The sequence below is a fragment of the Petaurus breviceps genome, unplaced genomic scaffold (genome assembly GCF_028583685.1).
Source record: "Petaurus breviceps papuanus isolate PSGF00001 unplaced genomic scaffold, PetGlider_PUasm1.0 185, whole genome shotgun sequence".
Lineage (NCBI taxonomy): Eukaryota > Metazoa > Chordata > Mammalia > Diprotodontia > Petauridae > Petaurus > Petaurus breviceps.
The window spans coordinates 17039253-17064480 of record NW_027185797.1 but is presented as its reverse complement, the minus strand read 5'-3'; the positions used below and the strand labels follow the sequence as shown (position 1 = coordinate 17064480).

The following is a 25228-nucleotide window of genomic DNA, read 5'->3' as shown; positions in this document are numbered from 1 at the left end:
AAGACAGAGATCATTTAGTCTACCCCCTCTCATTTTTACAGGTAAGGAAACTGAGGCTTAGGGAGATTAAGTGATTTGCCTGAGGTCATACAAGTACAACCAGATCCAGGAATTGAGCCCAGGTTCTCAGACTCAAAACCAAGCACTTCCTTCAATGCACCAAGTTTTTGTCTCAGGTGTGTAAACAATCAGAAAATTCCCCTCTTTCCTTTAACTGATTTGGGCTCCCAGCCATGCTCCAGCAGTGGCCATAGTAAGGAAGCAGGCAGACCCAGCTAGGAGAGGGAATGAAGCCAGAGCAGGCAGGCTCTTCACCAGGAGTACTTTTGTCCAGCTGTAGCCTCTGCTGTGGAGCAGGAAGAGGAAGACAGAAACAGACAAGTTGACTTTTAGAACCCCTGACTTTGGCTAGGAGATGGAGGTTGGGTCCATGGGGGTACAAAGAGAGCCAGCTGCCTCAGCCCCCTATTAAAAATAATGAAGACTATGGCAGGTTCTTCTCCTGGTTTTTTGGGGGGGATTGGAGGTGGGGGTGGATGAACATGTTTTTCATCTCAAGGACTATGGTTGTTAATGTATCAGGGCTAATGATGTCTAAATATGATTTGTACATAGACTTCCAAGTGCAACCCTGACCTGGGTAAACCAGTAGACTCCTTCAAACACAGAACACAGGAATGGCCACCATTACTATTCAGGGGTAAGAGGAGATGCATGATATACTGGATGGGGGTGGCATCGGCACATGGATCGGATTTACAAAATCCTGGGTTCAAGTTCTGAGGCTTTTTTTATCATGGGCAAGTCTCAGAATTTTTAAAAACTCTACTAAATGTTGTGATAAACCACAAGCCTAGAATGCTAAAGACTAAACATAATACTACATTCTTCCTGGTAGAAAATAAATGGACTGAACATGTAGAGAGAAACATATATTTTGGGGCATGACCAATGTGAAAATTAGATTTGTTGGATTATGCGTGCCTATTATGAGTTTTCTTTTCCTTTTCTTCTCTTCTTTTTTTGTTCATCAAGGGTAGTAGGATGAGTAGATTAAAAAATGCATGTGTATATATATGAAATTTAGTAAACTTATTTTTATGAACAATTTTTATTGAAGATTTTAATCATCTTTGAACACAAGAGAAAGCTGTGATACACAGTGACTCTCAGTGGGGTTTTCCCTTGGCTTATCACAAAGGCACAGTCCTTTCTGTTTTTGATCTAGATTTTCCTTTTCCTATTTGTACATAATTTTAAAATCAGCCTAGCCTTGCAATTTAGCCAGAATATTCTTCTGCTTGTGAGATTCCAACTTTGTTGTCAATTAGAAATAGTGATTTCTTTTACCCATTGTAGCATGAGCTTGCAATGAGGCTTTGGGGCTAGAATTATGTCACCTGTTTTACAATTTGCTTATACATTGTATGCATTTAGTGGACAGAATTAAATACACTACATCAGTTCCTGAAAATTTGGGATATTTCCCTCCTCCCCAAAATTTCCCTGAGATACTATGAATCTTCCACTAGCAGTTAAGGGGAGAGGAAGCTGGAGTATATGTGATGAACTCTGCTAGTGTGGTAACAGTAACCCACTTAAAATTAATGAAAAGTCTATCTTTGAACCAAGAGAGACAAATAAAGGATATCAGTAGAACAACTAAAAGAGAAAAGGCCTTATTTTAAATACACCTATTAAAGTCCACAGAGATTTGTGGGTCTGAGGCTAGTATCTAATTGTCAAAGTAATCTTAAGAACTTCAACAGAAACTACTAACAGGTACTGCCATGTCCCTACTCTGCAGCTTCCTCTGTGTGTATACAACTACATTATTTCTATACAAACTAAAATTTAAATTTAAATCTAATTCTTTCTATGTTCATATGCTACTAAGATTCTTATTAGGAATGATCTCTGGGAGTTAGCATACTGCTATCTAGTAGCAACACACTGGTACTGAGAAATTTAAGGACATATAAATGGACATTATGAGATGAAGGAACCAAACCTTGAATGTGGAGGAGTAGAAACAGGACTTCTGTCATGCTCCTGCTCCCACTTCCTCCAATACATATAAAAATTTACTCCAAACAAACTTTAGAACGACAGAACCTACAAAGTGACAGAGAAAAAGTAATCTCCCACTGAAGACAGGACAGCAGGAAGGGGTCATTGCAGCTTGCTGCATTTTAGTCTCAGGGTGGCCACGATCAGCCCCTACTAGAGGGACTTTGGGAGAGTGGATAACCAGCATCTGTGATGGTTTCCAGAATTATCAACCCATAGATGTTAAGGAGAAAGTGAGAGGTCAGTGTGAACTTTGAGAACAGGGAGTCTGGGAGTATGGTCTGGCCTCTGCCCCCCCCCCCCCCAGAGGGAGAAGAGGCTGATGCACAGTATCCATACAGTCGCTGCTGTGTGGCTGCTTCAGAGATCCTGGCCTGCAGATTGTAGGAGGACCAAGTAACCAGTCTGAGGGGTAATTGCTCTTGCTTTAACTTACTTGGATCTGTATTGCTGTCTTGGGTGGAGGTCCTGGGGTGTGTGATGAGGTGCCAGGGTGAGGCTTCAAAGGGCAGCCAAGTAATAGCTCTGGCAGCTGAGAAAACCCCTACTTGGGAAAAAGCTCTCTTCTCTGGAAGCAGAGTTCTACTGTGGCAAAAAGCTTAAAAGTCAAGTAATTAAGTGGCAACATGAGCAAGCAAAGGAAGAAAAGCAAGCACAGGAATCTGACTTTGGACTACTTTTCTGGGGACAAAAAGGATCAAAGCATGGAACAGGAGGAAGACAATGAAGTCATAACTCCTGCACCAAAAGCTTCCAAGAAAAATATGAACTGGCCATAGAGGAACTTAAGAAGAATTTTGAAAACCAACAAAGAGAAGTGGAGGAAAAATTGGGAAGAGAAATGAGAATGATGCAAGAAAATCATGAAAAGAGAGTTAACAACCTGACTGAAGAAAATAACACCTTCAAAAAGAGACTAACTCAAATGCAAAAGAGGCTCAAAAAGCCAATGAGGAGAAGAATGCCCTAAAAAGCCAAATTTGCCAGATGGAAAAAGAATCTCAAAAGCTCACTGAATAGAATCATTCCTTCAGAATTTGATTGGAGCAAATGGAAGGTAATGACTTTAAGAGAAATCAAGATACTATTAAACAGATCCAAACAAATGAAAAAATAGAAGGCAATGTGAAATATCTCATTGGAAAAACCACTGACCTGGAAAATAGATCCAGGAGAGATAATTTAAAAATTATTGGACTACCTGAAAGTCATGATCAAAAAAGGAACCTAGAAATCATCCTTCAAGAAATTCTCAAGGAAAATCACCCTGATGTTTTAGAATCAGAGGCCAAAATAGAGGTTGAAAAAATCCACTGATCACCTCTTGAAAAAGATCTCAAAAAGAAAACTCCTAGGAATATTATAGCCAGGTTCTGGAGTTCCCAGATCAAGGAGAAAATATTATAAGCAGACAGGAAGAAATAATTTGAATATTGTGGAAACACTATCAGGATAACACAAGATCTGGCAGCTTCTACACTGAGGAATCAAAGGGCTTAGAATATGAAATTCTGGAGGTCAAAGGAGCTGTGATTAAAACCAAGAATCACCTACCCAGCAAAACTGAGTATCATGTTTCAGGGGGAAATATGGTCATTAAATAGAATGGACAACTTTCAAGCATTCATGATGAAAAAATCAGAGTTGAATAGAAAATTTGACCTTCAGATACAAGAAGCAAGAGAAGCATGAGAAGGTAAACGGAAAAGAAATCATAAGGAACTTATCAAAGTTGAACTATTTACATTCCTACATGGAAAAATGATAATTATAACTGATGAAACATTTCTCAGTATAAGAATAGTTGAAGGGAATAGAAATGTACGTGTATATATATATATATATACACACATACATATATACATATGTATATATATAGGAGGTTATATGGGCATATGAGTACATATGTGAGTGAGTGTATATGTGTACAGGTATATAAAGACAGAGGACACAGGACCAGTTGAATAGGAAGGGATGACAATTAAAGGGTTTAAGTGAGAGGTGAGAGAGGAATATAATGAGAGGAGATGGGGAGAGACAGAATGGGGTAAATTATCCCATATAAAAGAGGCAAGGGAAAACTTACAATGGAGGGGAAGAATAGGAAGGCAACAGGGAATGGGTCAACCTTGCTGTTTTGGGGTGGTAGATAGGGGAAAGATGGGGAGAAAATTTGTAACTCAAAATCTTGTGAAAATGAATGATGTAAACTTAAAAAAGACCAGAAAATTTAATTCTCAAAAAAAGGACCCAAATCTTTGAGTATTTAAGAGAAATTATAGCAAAGACTCCATATTCTTTGTCCTTCATTTCTCTGACTGGACTTAATTCAAGGAGAAAAGATTACCCATGAGTTTGTGCTCAAGTCCTGCCTGGTTCAGTTTACACAAGCTATTTCTTGAATTAAGAAGCTTCATTGTAAGACATGAGATATAATGTTTTGGAAAGTTTACTTAGCTTCTCCTGGGCTTGAAGTCCACAATATTATAGGGAAGTGAGGGCCACTGGAGGAAAGTGAGTTAGGTTTGGGTGATATAGTGGATTAGTACTAACATTTGGAGGATGGATTGAGACTTACTGGCCTTGGATATGGGATCTGATAATGCGATCCTATTTAAATTCTTGCTGTGCATTCATCTATCATTTTTTAATTAGTTCTGAATGCATATGATTTTTGTTTTTCTGTAACAATATTCTGGCTTCATTTATAATGTACTGCTTTCCTCTAATAGTGCCCTCCCACTTCCCTGATGCCGAATGCCACCTCCTTGAAAGCCTGAAAATCCTGTGGCACAGGCTGAGAACTTCTTGTCATGTTGTTGTACTTTGTCCGTCATGCCTCCCCCCCACCCCCACCACCACCCCCGCCCTTGCTGGAGATGAGAGGAGGGAGTTTCAGGAGCCTGGTGGAACTGGGCAGGACAAGATCATTGCTAAGGTCTCTTTCAGCTCTGAATCTAGGGTAAGAATCAGAAGCTGACCGTGACAAGGTGCTGAAAAATTATGCAGCTGTACTATCAGGCTGGTTGAGATGCATGAAGGAGTGATACTTCAATCCTCTTAGTTGAAGTTATGCCTACAGGAGAAACTCCAGATTTTATTAATGATAATTTCCTCCTCCCCTACCCCCAATACCCTAAACTCTAAGCCAACACACTTCAAAATCATGTTTACTGAGAAGTTAGGAAAGATCTGTATTAGATAAAATAAAATTGAATTGAGTCAAAATGAAAAAAAATTCAAAAATGTATAGGTGTATAGAATATACAGTACCCAGAGTTAAAGTTTTTCTAGATCCCCCTTCCCCTCCCCCCAAAATGGGATCAAAATGTGTCCAACTCCATGAGAAAATTTCTGAAGAGAATGCAGAAAAGAAGCTAATTGCTAATTGAAACAACTGGGACCAGACTCAGCACAGATCATACAGATAAAAGATGAGGATGGATAGGAAGGCAGAAATATCAAGGAAATTATCGGTGAGAAATGAGAAGAAGGGGGATGGGGAAAGATCCCAACATAAATGAAGTGACAGATCACTGTGTAATTCAATTTCCTTGGATATAAATGCCAAAGACAGAGCAAAACCCACCCAACAACCCACTAGTTTTTTCTATTTGCTAAATATTGACTTGGCAAGAAAATGGGATGAAAATAAAGAAAATAAACATATATTTGCAAGACAAATAATTTTTGTTGTAATAAAAAACACACTTCTGTCTGAAGAGATTTATTCCCAGAGGAGAATAACATAGATTTTTATCTTTTGCATAATTTTCAATACTATTAGATTAATATGACTCTGAATCAAAATATTCTTAGTAGATATAGTAGGTAAATTTTTAGACCTGGAGTCGTGAAGGCTGCAGTACAAATCTTACTGATAAACTTCTCTATTGTGACCCTCAGTTTCCTCATCTGTAAAATTCTTATAGTACTGATCTACAATACAGGTTATATTCTTATTATTCTTAACTTTCTCATTCTTATTATCTTATAAATAAGATAATATCTATAAAAATGCTTTGCAAATTTAAAGTGTAATTTAAATGGCAGCTAATGTTTTCCATTAAAGACTTAGAAAATGTGAGCATTTACAAAAAATCTTAGTGCTTACCAAATTTTTCCTGAGACTCTATCTGGTGCCATAAGATGTTTAACAAGGAAAATGTAGTTGAGCGGATTTTTTTTCAATAAACTACCTGAAACAAAGCAAAGAGAGTAGAATCAAGAGAACAGATACAACAATTACCTTAAGAAAAAAATGGATTGTGATTTCATTTGTAAATAGAACTTCTCTTAGGAGACATATTCTGCCAATGCAGATTGACACCTGCTTGATAAAAGATCAATAAGATAATATTTGTAAAGCACTTAGTACATAATAGGCACTTAATGAATTCTTGTTCCCTTCCCCTTGGAGAGTTATCTAGGACACTGAGATATTAAGTGACTTGCCCAGTGTCATAGGTTCACTAAGTGTCAGGGCTGGGACTCTAATCCAGGATTTCCTGACTCTCTACCTGCAATACCATAGTCTTTGGCTAACAATGCCAATTCTGTAAAAAAAACCAATACCAATGCTGGTCTTTCCTTGCCTTTCCAAAAATCACCCACAGGCCCATGTTAAGCTTATCTCAGGGCTACTGATCAGAAAGTGGGAAAGAAGCTGCTGTAATCACCAACTAGTCCCAGGTGTTTATCTGGATTCTGTCACTGGCTTTTTGAGTAGAAAAAAATTATTCAACTTGCCAGACTCTCTTTCATTTGCCAACATCTTCTGCCTTTCCTTAAGACTTGTATTCTTCATTTATTATAGAAAAAGGAGATTGGGCTTGATGATGTTTAACTTCCCTTCCATTTTTAACAGATTTATTGTTCTATGAGTTTGGTCTTCATGTGGCAGGAGGGATAATGAGGCACTGATGGTTCTTTGAGGATCAGTTGACAAAGGCCCCACAGATGGATTGGGAATTTCAGAAACCCTTAAAATGATGCAAGAGAGACTATTTGGCAGACTGGTGGAAGAGGTAGGGGTTGGAGAGGCATTCCTAAGCTGGTGGCAATGTGGACTGGACTAGTACCAACTGTTTCCTTTGTGAGTTAAACTAATATGTACTGCCAGTCTAGATGTGTGGCCCTGGGTGGTTCACAGTCTATTTCCTCAATTGTAAAAGGAAAATAATAATGGCACCTGCCTCATGTTCATTCAGTCAACAAGGATGTATTAAGCAGTTACTATGCATTGGGGGGCATCTAAATGGGGCAGTAGATAGCACCAGGCCTGGAGTCAGGAGAATCTGAGTTCAAATCTGGTCTCAGACAACTACTAGCTGTGTGACTCTGGGCAAGTCACTTAACCCTCTTGGCCTCAGTTTCCTCTTCTGTAAAATGAACTGGAGAAGGAAATGGAAAACCACCCCAGTATCTTTGCAAAGAAAACTCCTAATGAGTAACAAAGAGTCAGACACAACCAGACGACAATGCACCAGGCACTGTGATCAGCATAGACAAAGGCAAAAAACAGTCCCTGCACTCAAGGAGGTCATAGCTGAATAGGGGAGACAACGTGCAAGTAACTGTACAAACAAAATACATACAGGGCACATTAGGGATAGCAGGGGAAAGGCACTACCACAAAGGAGGGCTGGGAAACATTTCTTTAGAGCAGGGTTGTTGTTCGAATCAAGTGAGATAATGTGTCAAGTGCTTGAAAAACCTTAAAGTAGCACTATAAATAGGAGCTATTATTATCATTATTATAGAGATTAGCAACATGAATCGAGTTGAGATTAACAGCTGCTCACATCCAACCCCTTCTCTCTACCCACACAGCTTTCACCTCGTTTGGGCCCTCCCTCATCTTTTGAAGGCTGGAACCCTGCGATGGCTTCCTGACTGGTCTCCCTTCCAGCATGACCTTCTCCAATCCATCGTCCCCGCAGCTGCCAATTGGATGGTCCATATTCATAAAACTCAGATCTTAACAAGGCTGTTCAAAAACTTTCAGTGGCACCAACTTGCCCCTATATAACACAATAAATCCTCAACCTGATATCTAAAGTCCTTCGGCCATCACATAACCTTCCATTCTCGTTTCATATTGTGTCCACCAGTAGAATGGCAGTTCTTAAAGGCAGGACTGGTTTGCTTTTCTTTTCCCTTTGTAACGAGTATACCTTCCATACTGCAACTTTCCCATTGTGGTTTTGATATATTGCAAGTTGCCATAAGAAATTAAATGGGAATTTTTGAGGAGTTCTGTGGCAGCTGAAGATAACCCTTGAAGGTCAGAGGTTGACAGAGTCTATAACCAAATTTTACAATAAGGTAAACACCCCACAAAAGAAAAAGAAAATGTTCAGACTCCTTCTCTGGTACAAAGGGAGCACCAAAATTTTTCAATGGATTTTCTAAATAATGGGGGCACCATACCCCTTAACCCCCATGATGTGGTATGGATAACGGTAGCATAACTCTTTTTATTCAATCATTATTCATTCATTCAAGAAGCATATATAATAGCCAAAACTTTAGGGGAAATGGCTTGTTGAGTAGGGAAAAATTATTCAACTTGCCAGGCTCTTTCATTCATCGACATCTTTTGCCTTTCCTTAAGCCTTATATTTTTCATTTATTATAGAATAAGGAGGTTGGGCTCAAAATTCTATAGGGCAATAGTGAAAAGGAAAAGAATTCCATGCATGAAGGGACTTTAATAAAGGCTCAGAGGTGGCTGATGGAATATTGACCAGCAGGAACCAAAAACAGGACAGTTAGCCTGGGACACAGAGCATGTAAGGAGGAATAATGTGAAATTGGTGTGGAAAGATAAATTGGAGTCAGATTTTACAGGACTCGAAAGGTCAGAAAGGTTTGTATTTTATTCCAGAGACAATAAGAACCACTGAAGATTCTTGAAGGGGAAATGGCATGTCTGGATCTGTCCTTGGAACTATTGTGTTTGTGACTGTGTGATACAGGCATTGGAGATGAGAAAAAGAGGAGCCAGAGAAACCACTTAGAAGTCTGAGTGTTGACAACGTGAATTGGGAAGAACAGGCCAGAGTTGAGACATATTGTGGAAATGAAATGAACAATATTTGACAACTGTTTATACAAGGAGGCGATGAGTAGAGTAAAAAGTCAAGGATGACTATACAAGCCTGGGTGCACAAAGTAGGAACTTAATAAACAAGGAATGGAAATGAGTCAAGAGTTATTACAGTTGTTGATGCAATACATGGTTTCATTACAAATGATGTTAGATAAAAGGATGCCATAAAAGGCAGTTAGTGTTAGACAAAGGGTGTCGTAAATGACACTTGGAATAACAATATTTCTACAATGTTAAATGGGGGCTTGGTGATCCATCATGTACTTAGTGATGCTATTTTGAAATGACCTCATTGGGATAAAGGGCATGCCCATTTAAAGGGCTCACGGCAACTAATTTTTCAAATATTTAGTCCGAACTCACAGATTTGTGTCCTGCCATCACACCCACAAATCCCTGTCCTAATCCACCACCATCTTTATTAAAATACGAGTTGAATCAATTAAATTAAATTAGGATTAGGATTGCTGTATGGCTTGCATGTGGATAAAATAATATAGATCTTATAGATTCTAGACTTCTTTGCTGTCACAACCAAAAGAAAACAATTCTACCAAGTTCTAAGAACAACTTGAGAAGATGAAGAATAATCCTCAGTACTCCAAATGTTCTCTTTTTCCATTTCTCAGTTCTTCTGACAAATCCCTCATTGTTCATGTATGCTATCCATACGTGTGTATAAAAGCACATTCTGCTTATGTAGAAAGCACACTTATATATAAATCTTTATGTGCCTTTATTTTAGATAAAGCAGCCCATTGTTTTCCCGAGAAATGAGAAGTAGATGTTCTGATACCTGGGGCAATGCTCAAATCATTCTGTTGAGTCGGATAATTAAGAACAGATTCTTTCTGCTAATGGGCGATCAGCCTACACTAAGCCATAAGATTTAAAATATTCCCAGTGTGTTGGATTTTTAAGTGTAAATTTAAAAATGGATATTGACACATATACCAATGAGAACTGGAAGGTAGGAGAAAGAATGGGTTTAAATGGGGGAGATCTCAACTGATTGTAAAATATTTTTAAGTTAATGGCTAGTTGCATAATCACACAATAGGCCAGCCTTGGAGTCTGGACAACCCAGGCGCAAGTCCAGCCTTGGGTATGTACTAGCTGTGTTTGACTATGTAAAAGTAATCTAATCTCTCAAGTGCCATTGACAACTCTCAAAGGCTCTAAGTTAAAGATGAATTGTTGATTTGTATTGCTGGAGGGAGTTGCCACTGGGAATGACACTCAACAATGAAATCACAGGTCCCCAGAAATTTGAGATGCTAGGTGATATCATCAATTCATTTGTTCTTTCTTTCAACACAGATTGCCCCTCCCCTTCCTCAGATTGAAAAAAGTAAGACCTCTGTCTGCTTATTTCTGGACTCTGGGAATGTTTTCTCCCCTAGTTTTGTTATTATTTAATTCATTATTTTTATATAACTTTGGGGGATTTTCTTTGCAGTAGGTGAGGGTTTCTCTGCCCTGCACAGTAGCCAGACCCATTTGCATGCAGCTAGTTTCTACTCATGTGTCTTAAAACACACATGCACATAGACATATATAAATATATTAGTAGATACAGACACAACTCAACAGACATTTGCTGTTTAACTATTCACAACTCTATTAAGGGGATCTTCCTAAAAGCATAGTCAACATATAAATGTGCTAGAAATACCAATACAACACAATGGTATATCAAATTAACACAGCATAAATGAGACCATGTAACAATTATTCTTTACTAGATCTTTGAAGGGGAAAAAATCCTAACTGTAAGAATAATTGACATGATTTTCTCACCTCTCAAAAGCAAACTAAATATTTTCTATACTAAAGCTCCTTCTTGATACAGAAAGGAAGCAGAGAATTGGAACAATATTTGGATATTTGGGAGAAGGTATTTTTTTGACCAAGCTATCCAGGTAATTGTAATCAATGTGGTATTCAGCATTGAATGTTCTAGCTAATTATTAGTCTATCTTTCCATTTGCAGTTTAAGTCTTTGCATAAATTTGAAGTTCAGTCAACTCCAGTATATACAGCTGGGAAAACTTGATGCATGTTCATAGCTAAGCTTCTTTGTAAATGTATGCTCAAGACATCCAGCAGTCAGTAAGAAGAGTTTGGACACCAAATTAATGGGGCAAACTAGCCTCCATGCCCCGCCTATTCTTCTATTGTTTCTCAAGCTTGTGAGGGATAATTGCAGTGAAGTTTCCCCATTGTGAAAAATCAAATCTAGAGTAGTTTCAGCATCCACTAGGCCTAAATTTAGAAGTCATCTGACTGTACAGGAATCTGGAACTTAGAGCAAAGGAGACAATGCCACCTCAGCACAAGATATGTCAAATAAGGATAAAACTGCCTTTCTGGCCTTACATTGGACACCCATATGTTTGTGTCCTTTGTCTCTGAGATAGATTCCCATGCTTAGGTTATGGGCCAGCCTCCCTACCAATGAGGGTGAAGGCCAGTTGGGGGGGTTGGGTTTCAGCATTAGAAGGTTATGTAACCATGGGCTTGCTTCTACTTGGTGCTCTTTCCCTGTCAGACACCATTTGAGCAACAGGGGCAGAGGGCCCTTTCTCATGAGAAAGAATAAAGACCTTTTCTGACCTCAGATTCAGACTCTGAACTCTTTTATCCCACACAAGCATAACTGAAAAGATTGGTCATACGGTATTGCTATGCTGAGGCAGAAGGTTGGCACAGATACTAAGAGAATATTGGTCAAATGGTTGGCCATTGTTTGGCCTGCTTTCCTATAAATGTACCTCATTTTGCTGGAGATTACTCATCTGGCAACATTATTGACCTGGAACATAGCTGAGAACCTGAGAGAAAATCAAAATTATTAGAGACTGATGCCTCAGTGTCCATGCACGTGCCATTTGCATTCCACTTTTAGAAAGTGGTGCAACTCCCTCATTTTACAGATGAAGAAATAGAAGCTTTGAGAGAGTTAGTGAATGGCTTAAGTGCATTTTCCATTATGCCATTATCTTGTTTGACACCTGTGAATGTTCATATGAGTCAACCAGATGTCCAATCCTGTTTAACCAACAAAGTTTAAAAAGGTAAAGAAAATACTGCTTGGCATACATTCCAAGGAGGTCAAACACAGAAGCCATATATCTACCTAAATATTCAAATAAACACTTTTTGTGGTAGCCAAAAAAACCCACCACCACCCTGAAAACAAGGCATGTGCCATTGATTAGAAAATAGCCAAGTTTTGGCTTATGAGTGTAAAGGGGGTATTATTGCAAAAATGAGGAATTCAAAAAAGTATAGTAAGACTTTATGAACCGGTGCAGAGTCCTTACCACCCTCTTTGCTTCTCTGTCTGTCTCTCCTTACCCTTTTCTCTGTCTTTGACTCTTTCTCATTCTCTCTGTGATATTTTCAATATGCGTGCACACACTTTTTTTTTGGTTTTGTTTATTTCACTCTGCATCAGTCAATATAAATTTTCCCACATTTCTTGGAATTCCTTATATTTATCATTTCTTATAGAGATAGCAATATGGACTTAGAGAAGGAAGCTCTGAGTTTGAAAACTGACTCAGGCACTTATCAGCTGAAAGACTTTGGGCAAATCATGGAACCTTTGTCGGCTTTATTTTTCTCATCTGTACCTTATTTCACAGAGTTGTGAGGATTAACTGAGATCAATATAGAGCTCTGCAGACCTTAAAACTCTCTATAAATTTAACTATTATCATTATCATATCATTATTGTTGTTGTTATGACCAGACTATATTTATTTATACTGTAATATACTTATGGTGTTATATATTTATATATGATTTCTATCATTTTGTTTTATAGATGTATTTTGAATATTTATATTATTTATGTTATACTGATGATTTTATATATATACATACACACATATATCCCCCCCAAATTCTTTTCCACCACAAAGAGAACTGTTATGAATATTTGAGTATCTACCATATCTTTCATTCTGTCTTTAACTTCCTTGTAGTATATATTGCTAAGTGGGATTGTTGGGTTAAAGATTAGAGACAATTTGGTCACTTGATACCAAACTGAAATCCTTAATGGCTGCCCTATCAGAACTCTATCCATAATGCATCCCTGTGCCTAGCTTTCTATTGCTCATTCACCATTAACTGTTTCCATCTTTAATATCAATGCCAATTTGCATGATGGGAGAGGAAACTTTAGAGTTCTTTCAATTTGCACTTTTTTTCTTTTTACTATTAGTGATTTGTAGTGCATTTCACTGTGGTCATTTATAATTCTTACTATTCGTTTGAAATCTGTTCACATCCTTTGCTCTTTATTTTTTTTTAATTTTTTAAATGTTTTTATTAATTTGTTTCCTTTTAGTTTACAGGATTCAATTACACAATTCCTTGAGTTTCACATTTTGTCCCCCTCACTCCCCTCCCCCCTCCCCCCATGGCGGCTTATAGTCAAATATCTGTAAATACTTTCACATTATACATTAGTCAGGTTATAAGGACAGATTGTACCAGCTGGAATGAAAAATGGTAAAGAGGACATAAAACCAAATAAGAGAAGGAAAAAGATCACGTATTTTGCTTCCACCTGGATATAAACTTAGTTTTTTCTAGTTCTTTCTCTGGATGCACATACTGTGTTTCCCCGATAATAAGACCTATCCCGAAAATAAACCCTCCCCTTACTGTGTAAGATTCCTCTAAAATAAGCCCTACCCCGAAAATAAGCCCTATTGAGATTGCTACTGTAGTGAAGGTGATCCCCTGCGCTACACGCTACATTACGGTACCCTCTGTATGCACCGTCCCCCCCCCCCCAGGTGAAACACGCCGCGCTCCGAGCTGCATCCAATCAGAGCTGCAGCAGTGAGCATGTCATCCTGTTCTTCCCCAGTGATTTGCTTATTGAATAAAGGTACATTTTTTTGTTCACATTTACCTGTTTATTAAAATTGCTGTCAATGTTCATTAAAATAAGCCCTCCCCTGAAAATAAGCCCTGTGGTGTTTTTCTGTCCAAAAAAAAATAAGACAGTGTCTTATTATCGGGGAAACACGGTATTTCTCTCCATCATGAGTCTTTTGGGATTGACTTTTATCATTGCATTGCTGAGAAGAGTCCAGTCTATCAAAGTAGGTCATCACACATACGTTGTGTTTGTAATTGTGTACAAATTTCTCCTGGTTCTACTCTTCTCACTCAGCATCAGTTCTTTTAAGCCTCTCCAGGTAAATATGAAGACCATCTGCTCCTTGTTTCTTATAGCACAATAGTATTCCATAACATGCATATACCACAACTTGTTCAGCCATTCCCCAATTGATGGCCCCCCCCCTTAATTTCCAATGTCTTGCCACCACAAAAAGAGCTGCTATAAACATTTTTGTACATATGGGTCTTTCTCTCATTTCTACGATCTCTTTGGGATATAACCCTAGGAGTGGTATTGCTGGATCAAAGGGTATGAAAGTATTTATAGCCCTTTGGGCATAATTCCATATTGCTCTCCAGAAAGGCTGGATCAATTCACAACTCCACCAGCAATGCATTAGTGTTCCAATTTGCCCACATCCTCTCCAGCATTTGCCATTTTCCTGTTTTGTCATCTTAGCCAATCTGACTGGTGAGATGTGGTACCTCAGAGTTGTTTTGATTTGCATTTCTCTAATCAATAGTGAATTAGAGCATTTCTTCATGTGCTTATAGATAGCTTTAATTTCTTTCTCTGAAAACTGTCTGTTCATATCCTTTGACCATTTGTAATGCGAATGTAAATTTTAAAGATCTTCCCTGCCCCTAGGCTAAAGTGCACCAGAAGCCTGGGGAGGGAGGCTTGTTTTTCAGTAGATACTTTTTGATTGGCCAGTGGGTCAATAAGGTTGTTACATTCTCTGAGCCAGGAGAAGGCTATATAAGCCCTGATGTGTAGCTTTGTTTTGGGACTCACTTTGAGAAGTGTTCTGTGATTTGATCTGAATTCTGGGAAGCCGTTGTTGAGAGTCCCCCGGCTTTGAAAAACCCAGAATGTGGAAACCCAGATGTTGACTGGGTATGGATGTAATGGTTGGACAGTTTGGAAATCTGTCTACTTGATGTTTCTGTCTTGATAATTATGCCTGTATACTTTGAGGTTCAGGGTGCTGACCTTTTCTCCTGAACAAGGTAAACGATATATGTCTGACTGATTAAAGTAAGCTTGTTAACCCATTTTGAGTTGCTTTCCTTTAACAAAGCAGATCCAAGAACCTGTATTGCTAGCAGCCACCCTGGGAACGCTGGGGTGCTTGCTGCTACACCATTTATCAATTGGGGAATGACTTGTATTCTTATAAATTTGACTCAATTCTCTGTATATTTTAGAAATGAGTCCTTTGTCAGAGACATAGGTTGTAAAGATTCTTTCCCAATTTTCCACCTCCCTCTTAATCTTGGTTACATTGGCTTTGTTTGTACAGAAACTTTTCAATTTCATGTAGTCAAAATTATCCATTTTACATTTTATAATGTTCTCTAATTCTTGTTTAGTCATAAAGTCTTTCCCTCTCCACAAGTCTGGTAGCTAAACTATTCCTTGTTTTAGGAGACTGCTTATCGACTTTTATACCTAGATCATGCACCCATTTAAACTTGATTTTGGTATATGGTGTTAGATAATGGTCTATGCCCAGTTTCTGCCATACTATATTCCAGTTTTCCCAGCATTTTTTGTCAAATAGTGAGTTCTTATCCCAAAAACCAGGGTCTGGAGATTTATCAAACAATACATTACTATAGTTATTGACTTCTGAATCTCATGTGCCTAATCTATTCCATTGATCCACCCCTCTATTCCTCAGCCAGTACCAAGTAGTTTTGATGACTGCTGCTTTATAATACAGATTGAAATCTGGTATAGCTAGTCCACTTTGCCTAGCATTTCTTTTCATTAATTCCCTTGATATTCTGGACCACTTATTCTTCCAAATGAATTTTGTTACTATTTTTTCTAGCTCTATAAAGTAGTTTTTTGGTAAATTAATTGGTAAGGCCCTAAATATATAATTTAATTTAGGTAAAATTGTCATTTTTATTATATTAGCTCCACCCAGCCACGAGCAATTGATATTTTTCCAATTAGTTAGATCTGACTTTATTTGTGTGAAAAGTGTTTTGTAGTTATGATCATACAGGTCCTGGGTTTGTTTTGGCAGGTAGATTCCCAAATATTTTATAATGTCTACAGTAACTTTAAATGGGTTTTCTCTTTCTATCTCTTGCTCTTGAATTTCGTCCTTTGCTGTTTATTGAGGAATGGCTATGGCAGCTGCATATCTGTGCCTAGACTCTCTGTATCTGGGAAATCAATCTTTTGTTTTAGCGTGTTGTTGTTCAGTCAGTTGCTCAGTTGTGTCAACCTGTTCATGACCCCATTTGGGGTCTTCTGGGTAAAGATACTGGAGTGATTTGCCATTTACTTGTCCAGTTTTATGCAGGCAGGGGTTAAGGGATTTGCCCAGGGTCACACAGCTCGTGACCTAGCTCAAATTTCTGAGGTCAAATTTGAACTCCAATCTTTCTGACTCTAGGCTTAGCGCTCTATCCATTGAACCACCTAGCTGTTTAGTGTAGCCATTTTCAAAGTGTGGTCTGAGGACCCTTGGGAGGTTTCAGGGTATGTGTGTGAAGCCAAAACAATTTTTGTAATGTTCTTTAGACATCTAAATTTCTAAAATGGTAAATATCGATAGATATAATCCACAAAAGCTATTTGGGGGGTCCTCAATAATTTTACAAGGTAAAAGGGGTCCTGAGACCAATAGTGAGAACCACTATCACTGGCATTTGATGGAAATATTTTCTCGCACTCTAGTGTTTGTCTTCTGATCCTATTTTCCTTTATTTCATTTAAGGAAATACTTTTTAATGGTATGTTGTTAAATTTTTCTTTTTTATTATTTATATGATTTTCTATGCTTTGGTTAAAACATTTTCCTCCTGGCCAAAATTGCGATAAAGCACCTAATCTTAGTCTCTTCTAATTATTTTTATGGTGTACCTTTTTTATTGTTGTTCACCCTTCATTCTCAAAGAGAACCAATGGCGTTATTAGGGTAATGTCTTGACTTGTATGTGAATTGGATTTGAGGGAGGCAGAGTTCCGCAAAGTCATCAGGCTAGCTTTCTCCCCCAATATCCTCAAAGTCCAGCATCAAGATAAAAGTCAAGATGGCCTCATCCATCACATCCTTTGCCACTGACAGCCCTCCTCTTGAGTCCTTTTATATACAGGTTGTGTATGTGTTTTGAGCTTATATGGTATAAGATGCTGATCTAAAACTAATTTCCACTCAACCATTTTTTAAAGATTTTCCCAACAGCTTTCTTAAAAAAGGGAACCATCAAAAGCAGTTAAATTTCCGTGTTAAAATTACAGTGTATCAGTTATAACGATTGATCTCAATTCCAGAGACAAGATGATGAAACACATTTCTCTCCTCTTGGTAGAGAGATGGGAAACTATGGGCGTGGAATGCCCCTTCGTAATTTTGTTCTCAAATTAATCAGACCCTGGGCTACTGTTTTGTACTATTTCTGTTTCTTGTGTCACATCATTGAATTTTTGTGGGAGAGGAATTCTATAAATATAATGAGTATGGGAAAGGCTTCAGCTGGAGCTTATACCTTGCTCAACATCAGAGACTAATACTGGAGAGAAACCCTATGCATGTCATGAATGTGGAAAAGGTTTCAGCCTGTGTGGGGTTTTTGTGACCCCAAAATAATTAGTTAGACACTTTTCTTAAGAAAGCCAAAAAGGAGTTTTATTGCTTTATCATGAGAAAGGACACACCCAGCATCACCCAAGTTGGTGAAGTAAGGCAGTGCAAGGGTGTGTAGCTCGAAGCAAGGATATATAGACCCCAAAGCAGAGAACCCACCCACCCACTGGCTCCTCTTCCCACTGGCTGGGCTGTGGAGCTCACAATCATCAAAGAGGGAAGGGGTCCCAGGAGGGTCAGAGTCCGGGTAAACAGGATCTTGTGGTTGGGACATTCTGACCTTGCTCTGTACTCCTTATGGTGGGGTAAATAGCAGGAGAAGTCAGGTTCTATCCTGCACGAGGGCGGCTTCACTATCTTAGCATCCCACTCAAGCCCATGCTTACTTTATGCTCAGTATCATAAAATCCATACTGGAGATACGTTCAATGAAAGTGAGGAGTGTTGGAAGGGCTACATTCAGACCTTTGAGCTTATTCAATATCCAATAATTCATGCTTTTATAGGGAGATAAACCCTGTAAACATAATGAATGTGGGAAGGTTTTCCATCAGAGACCAAACCCTATTCAACCTCATAGGAGTCACATTGGAAAGAAACTTTCTGAATACACTGAATATGGAAAAGTGTTTATTCAGAGGTCACAAGTCACTAAAGATCAAAGAATTCACATGAGGTAGTCCATAGTACTTAAAAAAACCCCAATTATTGATATGAATGTGGAAAATTTTTCATTCAGATCTCATAAATCCAAGAATTCATCTCAGAAAAGAGAAATCTCTTGAAAGGAATGAATAAGGGTAAATGTAGAGATTAACTTAGACTTTATTTACTTTTCACAAGATAGACTCAACCAATGATTATACTGATTGTGTGGAAAGCTTTCAAAGGGCCTTGTGAATATGTGCTTGATTCAAAGATTCCTAAAAACATTGCTTATGTCTTAGAATTTGTTAGCCTATTCCTACCACACTGTTAGAACCTTACATAACTTGTGTTATGATGAGATTTTTATTGCTTGTGAAGATGGCTAGATTCTTCCTGCAACATCTATTTTAAGGAAGCACCTAGGCCATCCAAGATTTCCTCCCTAGGGTCCATTGTGGACTTTTTCTACCATTCTCCTACTCCTGGTGGATTGTACTCTCCCCAACCCCCTACTTTCAGTCCCCTTTTATATGTGTGGTTTTCCTTCATTAGAATGTAAGCTCCTCAAGGGCAGGGATTGACTTTCTTTTTGTTTGTATTTGTATTCCCAGTACTTAGAGAGAAACCTCCAGAAAGTACCTGGCATACAGTAAGTACTTAATAAATGCTTATTCACTTGACTTCTTCATTTATCTAATGTATTCCACTGATTTTTCTTTTAAAACAACTACCAAATATTTATGATGAATACTGCTTTGCAAAAAAAAAATTAACTTTTGTGGAATTCTCTTAATTACCATATACTCATTTTTCTAAGCTTTCTATCATCATTCTGGAACCTCCAAAGTATCAATCCCATATAGAGCCTGGAAAGATCTAGGTTTTACATAAAATTCTGGGCATATAAGCAATGTCTTCATTTCAAATCTCATCTTCTTCGCTGAACAAAAACAAGTCTTTTGTACCCTATGGAAATGTGGCAGCAGTCCCTAGGCCTCCATTCCTTGGTTGCTGCCAACACTTCAATGCTACATCTATATTTCACCTCCCAATTGCTGACTTCGATCATTCTGGGACACAAGAAGCAAACACCTCGGTGGACCTGATAACTGCATTGTGTTGCTTGTCATGCTGGGGTTAGTAATAGCCAGACTATCAAATATTACTGTGCAATAAAGCTGGTGGTTTGCATTTAGATTACATTTGATTTCTTCATGTGGAAAAGACATACACTAATTTTCTTCTTATGGTGATATTGATAATATATAGAAATAGTGACAGCATGGCCAATGATGGTGACCCTAAAAAACGGGGATGGGCTTGTTTTCTGGACATAATGCGGATCCCTCCTGAATGTGCTTTCATGAAGGAGGGGGCAAGAAGAAAAAAGAGATTGATCAAGATAAGAGTACAATAGGAAACAGGAAGAGAGATCAAGCCACGGTGGTAGCAGAGAGACTCACTCGGGCACTGATAGGAGCTTTTGCTCCTGCCCACATGCAGTGAATCCCTAAAACATCCAATTCTATTATTCAAAAAAGAGGGGGGAGAAAGGGAACAGGATAGACACATGTCTATTATAATAGAAGAGGCACAGCCTTAGCTGGCACAAACCTAGGCCTGGTGCCCTGTAGGGGACCGTGAGCCCCATTTCCGTTCAGCTCTGCACGTGGAAGCACTAAACAGCTGTCACTGCTTTTTATACCCGTTATGAATTTTTAAAAAGTGCCTACCAAAGCACTTGTTTTACTGGCTTTTTACTGTGTCTTTTTTACAGTAGGTCTCAGAGAAGCCTGAATGCACATCCAAAACTCTTATTAGGCAGGGGGAAAAAAGGCACACAGAGTCCATATTCTTTACGAGGCTAGGATATTATGGAGGGTGCAAATCGTGGGTACCAACAACGATGGCAAAACCCTGTCTTCCAAAGTGATAATGAAAAGAGAAAATTATATAATCAGAAAACAATCCCTTAGCTTGAGGTAAAAATGAGTGGCATGGAATATGACGTACATACATACTTTTCAAAGAATCCCAAGGCCAGATGAGGACTTCTGCTTTTAGCTTGGAACCAGAGGATATGAAGTGAAATCCTGATTTTGCCCCACTGGCTATATATGTGTCCTTGGACAAACCATTTCAATGTTCTGGGTCTCAGCTCTCCCATCTATATAATGAGGGTGGTGGGTTAAATGCATTCTGAGGTTCCTTCCAGCCCATGGTCTATGTTGGTCCTAGGAAAGCAATGTGGGAGAGTTAGAAGAATGGTGGACTTTGAAAGTCAGGAACCTTGACTTTGAATTCCAATTCTTCCCTTGGACAAATGCCTTTATCTACGTGGGTCTTTAGCTCCACATGTGCAAGATGAGGGAGCTGGAGAAGATGATTTCTTTTTCAACTCTAGAAATCTATACTAAAACCTAAGCAGAAAAAAACTGTTTTCCCCAGAGGAATGTATTTTAACATAGAGTAATACATAGTGATCTTCAAGTATTTCAAGGTTTATCGTGGGAAAGAAGGCTCCAGCAGAATAAGAAAGGCAATTTGCTTGGCCCAATGCAAAAGAGGGATCCCTTTGAGTTCTGTGTCATTTCATGGTTTCCACTGCAGCAGACACTGTATGTCAGTTGACAGGAGGTAGACGTTATCTCAGATAATAGGAGAAATAAACTTTCAAAGTTGTCCCAAAGTGCAATAGGCTGTTTCTGAAGGTAGTGGATTGACTTTTACTGTTGTTCAGTCACTTTCAGTCATGTCTGACTCTCTGTGACCCCATTTGGGGTCTTCTTGGCAGAGATACTGGATTGGTTCACCATTTCCTTCTCCAGCCCATTTTATAGATGAGGAAATTAAGGCCAATATGGTTAAGTGACTTGACTAGGGTCACACAGCTAGTAAGTGACTGAGGGCAGATTGGTACTCATGAAAGCGAGTCTTCCTAACTCCAGGCCTGGTGTTTTGTCTACTGCATCATTTTGCTGCCCATACTTCTCCCTACAGGTTGTCAGGGTCTCAACTGAAGTTCAAATGACCACTTGTCAGGCATATTGGGGTAGGGGGGAATAAGGACTCATGGTTAGATAAATGTTAGGCAATATGGTCTCTGAAGTCAGGGATTTTTGTTCTTCTTATTCCTTCTAGGGAAGTTATTCCATAATTTCTGAAGATAACCCAGATTTGGTATTTGGTTACTAGTAAAATGGGATAAGTCAAAAAATAAAATTGACTATACTTGGTACAGTTGAAAGGGCACTGATTGTGGAGTCCAAGGATTTGAGATCAAACTCTGCCTTTGATATTTACAATTTGTGCGATCTTGGGCAAATCACTTAACTTTCCTGGGTCTCAGTTTCCTCACCTGCCAAATAAAGGCATAGGGCTACTATATAGATTGCCTCTGAGGTTCTTCTAACTCTAGCTCTTTGATCTCAAGAAAAAGATGGTCTTCTCTGCTTTCATGAATAACTCAACCAATAGCACCAAAGGAACTCGGTAGCTTTATTTATGGGGCTGCTTTAAGCCATCTATAATTATAAACAGGAAGGACTGTGGTTCAATAAAACTGGAATTGAGAGAATGAGTTAAACTGTGCCCTCTCCTATTTATAGCTCTGCACTTCTGACTATATTATTCTTTGAACTGCTGTCCAAAATATTTACTTACTCCCACAAAGCCCATAGATCTCAGTGCTCTACTTCATGACCAATAGCTAAGGGCCCTATGGGTTAGAGCAATACAAATGTGCACAGGCCCAAAAATAAAATAAGGCAACAGGATGAAAACAAATGGGCATAATCTCCACCTCTCCCTTTTTGTCACTGACAATTCCATGGAAGCCTCAGCTGATGCCATCTTCACAACATGCCAGATTCCAACTCCCTGATTTTCACCCACTTCTGTCCCCTGCCTGAGACATCCTCCTCTTTCCTCTGCTAATTTAATTCCAAAGGATCTTAAGACTCTGAGGAAAACTTTATTCCTACATGAACCCTTCAATTAATTCCTGACTTCCTCACTGATTTGGTCTGTTATTGATCCTGTATCTCTCCCCTTACCCTCTTCCAAGACACATTTATTTAGTTTGAAAAATATACTTTTACATAAGTAATATGTTGTTTGTCATATTTTTAAAATTCCCCTCAACTCTCCCTTCCCCAGATCCTGCAGAGGATCTGCCCACTGCAGAAGAGGCCTCCCTTTGGGTTCTGGGTCATTTCATGGCTTCCTTTCCAGCATTGTGGTTGGCTACCCATTGTTCTTCCTTTTAGCAGTGTGACCTGCCTACCTCTTCTTCTAGGAATACATGCTTTTCATCACAAGCGAATCACTCAGGGCCAGGGACTCTTTCCCAATTCCCTTGTAACCCTCAGTTATACTTATTCTAACACTGAGCTTGGTTTATGGCACTGCACTCTTTGGATGCTTAGTAATGGAACCTACTAAGGCTTTTGCCAGCATCTCAGAGACTCAAAGCCAACTGTGACAGCAAATAGAGGTCTGTGCATACCTGAACAGACTTATACAACCACCTGCAGAAGTGGCCAGCAGCTTAGGCCTGAGGTTTTCCACTGACTGTTTCCTTGAGGTTTTCTATTTTATTTTTCATACCCAAAGTTCCAAAGAAGTCTTTCACTAACTCAATCTGCCTCTTGGAAGCTGTCACTTGCCACTTCCAATTATGACTTCTGGAGTCAAGCAGAATGAGCCTAATCCCTCTTCCAAGTGATAGCCTCTCAAACACTTGAGAAAAGTTACCATGATCCCCTGTCTCCTCCTCTGAAGAAACTGGAAAACATAAGCTTCTTGAGGGCATGGATAGTCATTCTTGCCTCCGTATTCCCGTTGCCTGATGCCATAAGATATAGGGGGGTAAAATGGAGACAGGACCAGCCTTAAAGTCAACAACATCTCAGTGTGAATCTTCATTCTGTCACATTCTGTTTGACCATGGATAAATAACTCATCTCCACATGTCTCAAGACACCTAGACATTCCTCCAAGACAAGAAGTTGCCAATCCTATTGAAAATGAACTCCCAACATAGATCTAGACCCCAATCCCACCACCACCAGCAACCAAAAATAAACTGTTGCATTCAGTTGCTGTCTAAAAGATTTATTGACACAAAATTAATTGCACTGAAATTACCTTTCTTGAAATCGAGTTGCCTACATGTTACTTTTAGTCTATCTTTGAGGCTGATTTGGTTCTAAACATATCAGAAAAGTAACCTTAATGTTTTGTTCTATTTGGTGAAGGTTTTCTTTGATCCATCCCAAAGTATTTTCAAGATATGTATGGTAGCCCTATTGATTAATCATGGCAAAGTGGAAAGAACCCAGGCTTTGGAGTGAGAAGACCTGACCCTTAATATTTGTGTCACCTTAGGCAAGAGATTTGTCTTCTCTTGACATCTGTTGTAAAATGGGAGGGATGGACTAAATGTCCTCTGAGGCCTCTCCCAACTCTGCATCTATAATCTCAAAACAGCTGCAGGTGAGATATTAACTTCAGCAGATTTGCCAAAAACTCTTAGCAATGGACAGAGGTTGAAAATGGAGAGATCACAAAGCAATGGCTGAGTGCAGTTGAGAAAACTCACTGAGAACCTAGGCAAGAAGGCATGGGACTTTACAGCATACTTTGTGAACGAGAAATTCTTAGATCATGAAGCCGGGAGAGATCTGAGGAATGGTCTGGTCTGACTCACTCATTTTACAGATAAGAAATAGAGACCCAGAGGGTTCAAATCTCTTGCCCAAATTACTTGCACAGCTAATTAGTGGAAAAGTAGAATCTGGGCAACATGGTTTCCAAGATGTCTTTCATGTCTAAGACTATTAATCTTTGAGCTGAGATATGAGGCCTGCTATCCTGGCTCCTTCTCTTGGTCTCCATGCCTCAATGTTGCCCCTCCCCTTCATCACCACCACACTATCCGCCATATAGTTGCCAAAGTTTCCTTAAGCACGGGTCTGACCATGTCAATAAACCCCAGTGGCTTCCTGTTGCATATTAGAGAACAGAAACTTGTCAGTTTAGCATCTGAAGTCCTTAACAACTAGTCCCCTACCCAGGTTTCTAGCCTCATTATGCATACTTCCCATTCTGCATTTTATCAGATGGGTTTTCTCTCTGTTCCTCATGCACAGCACTCCCATTTCCATCTCTGTATCCTTGTCCTGGCTGCCTCCATGCCTGAATTACACTTGCTCCTCAATTCTGCCTCCTAGAATTTCCTTCAAATCTCAGCTCAAGCATCACCTTCTATATGGAACTTCTGACACTCCTAGTTAGTCCCCTCCCTACCTAACCTACCTTGTACTTACACTCATCACCCTGACTGGAATGAGTGATCTTTGAGAATTTCTTTGTAAGTACATCTTCAGAGCTAGCACAGTGCTTGACACATACTAGGCGTTACTAGTATACCTACTTTATGGGTGAGAAAAGTGGGACTGAGAGACATCAGGTGACTTGCCTAGGTCACACTGGTGGCAGGATTTGAATTCAAGTCTTCTTGATTCTATTACATGTATAGATACAGGAAGGAGGCTTTGATTGCTTCTTGTAGCTTGTCAAGTATTGTTATTTACAAATTATTTTCAATAATTTACAATTATTGTAATTTTAACAACTTTAC

At 39.0% G+C, this 25228-nt stretch overlaps 1 protein-coding gene and 1 pseudogene across 5 annotated transcripts in view; both read right to left on the bottom strand.

The window, feature by feature from the left end:
• Nucleotides 1-25228, bottom strand: part of RARB (retinoic acid receptor beta) — an 802273-nt gene that overhangs the window by 452121 nt on the left and 324924 nt on the right. For 3 of the 5 annotated variants that reach the window (XM_069088506.1, XM_069088507.1, XM_069088505.1), the window contains one exon: nt 6185-6269. The gene's annotated coding sequence lies outside the window, so the exon portion shown is untranslated. Of the gene's footprint in view, nt 1-6184; nt 6270-20606; nt 20820-25228 lie in introns of all 5 variants that reach the window. The other 2 variants (XM_069088509.1, XM_069088508.1) reach the window with 2 other exon arrangements.
• Nucleotides 4417-25228, bottom strand: part of LOC138161573 (uncharacterized) — a 52773-nt pseudogene continuing 31961 nt past the window's right edge.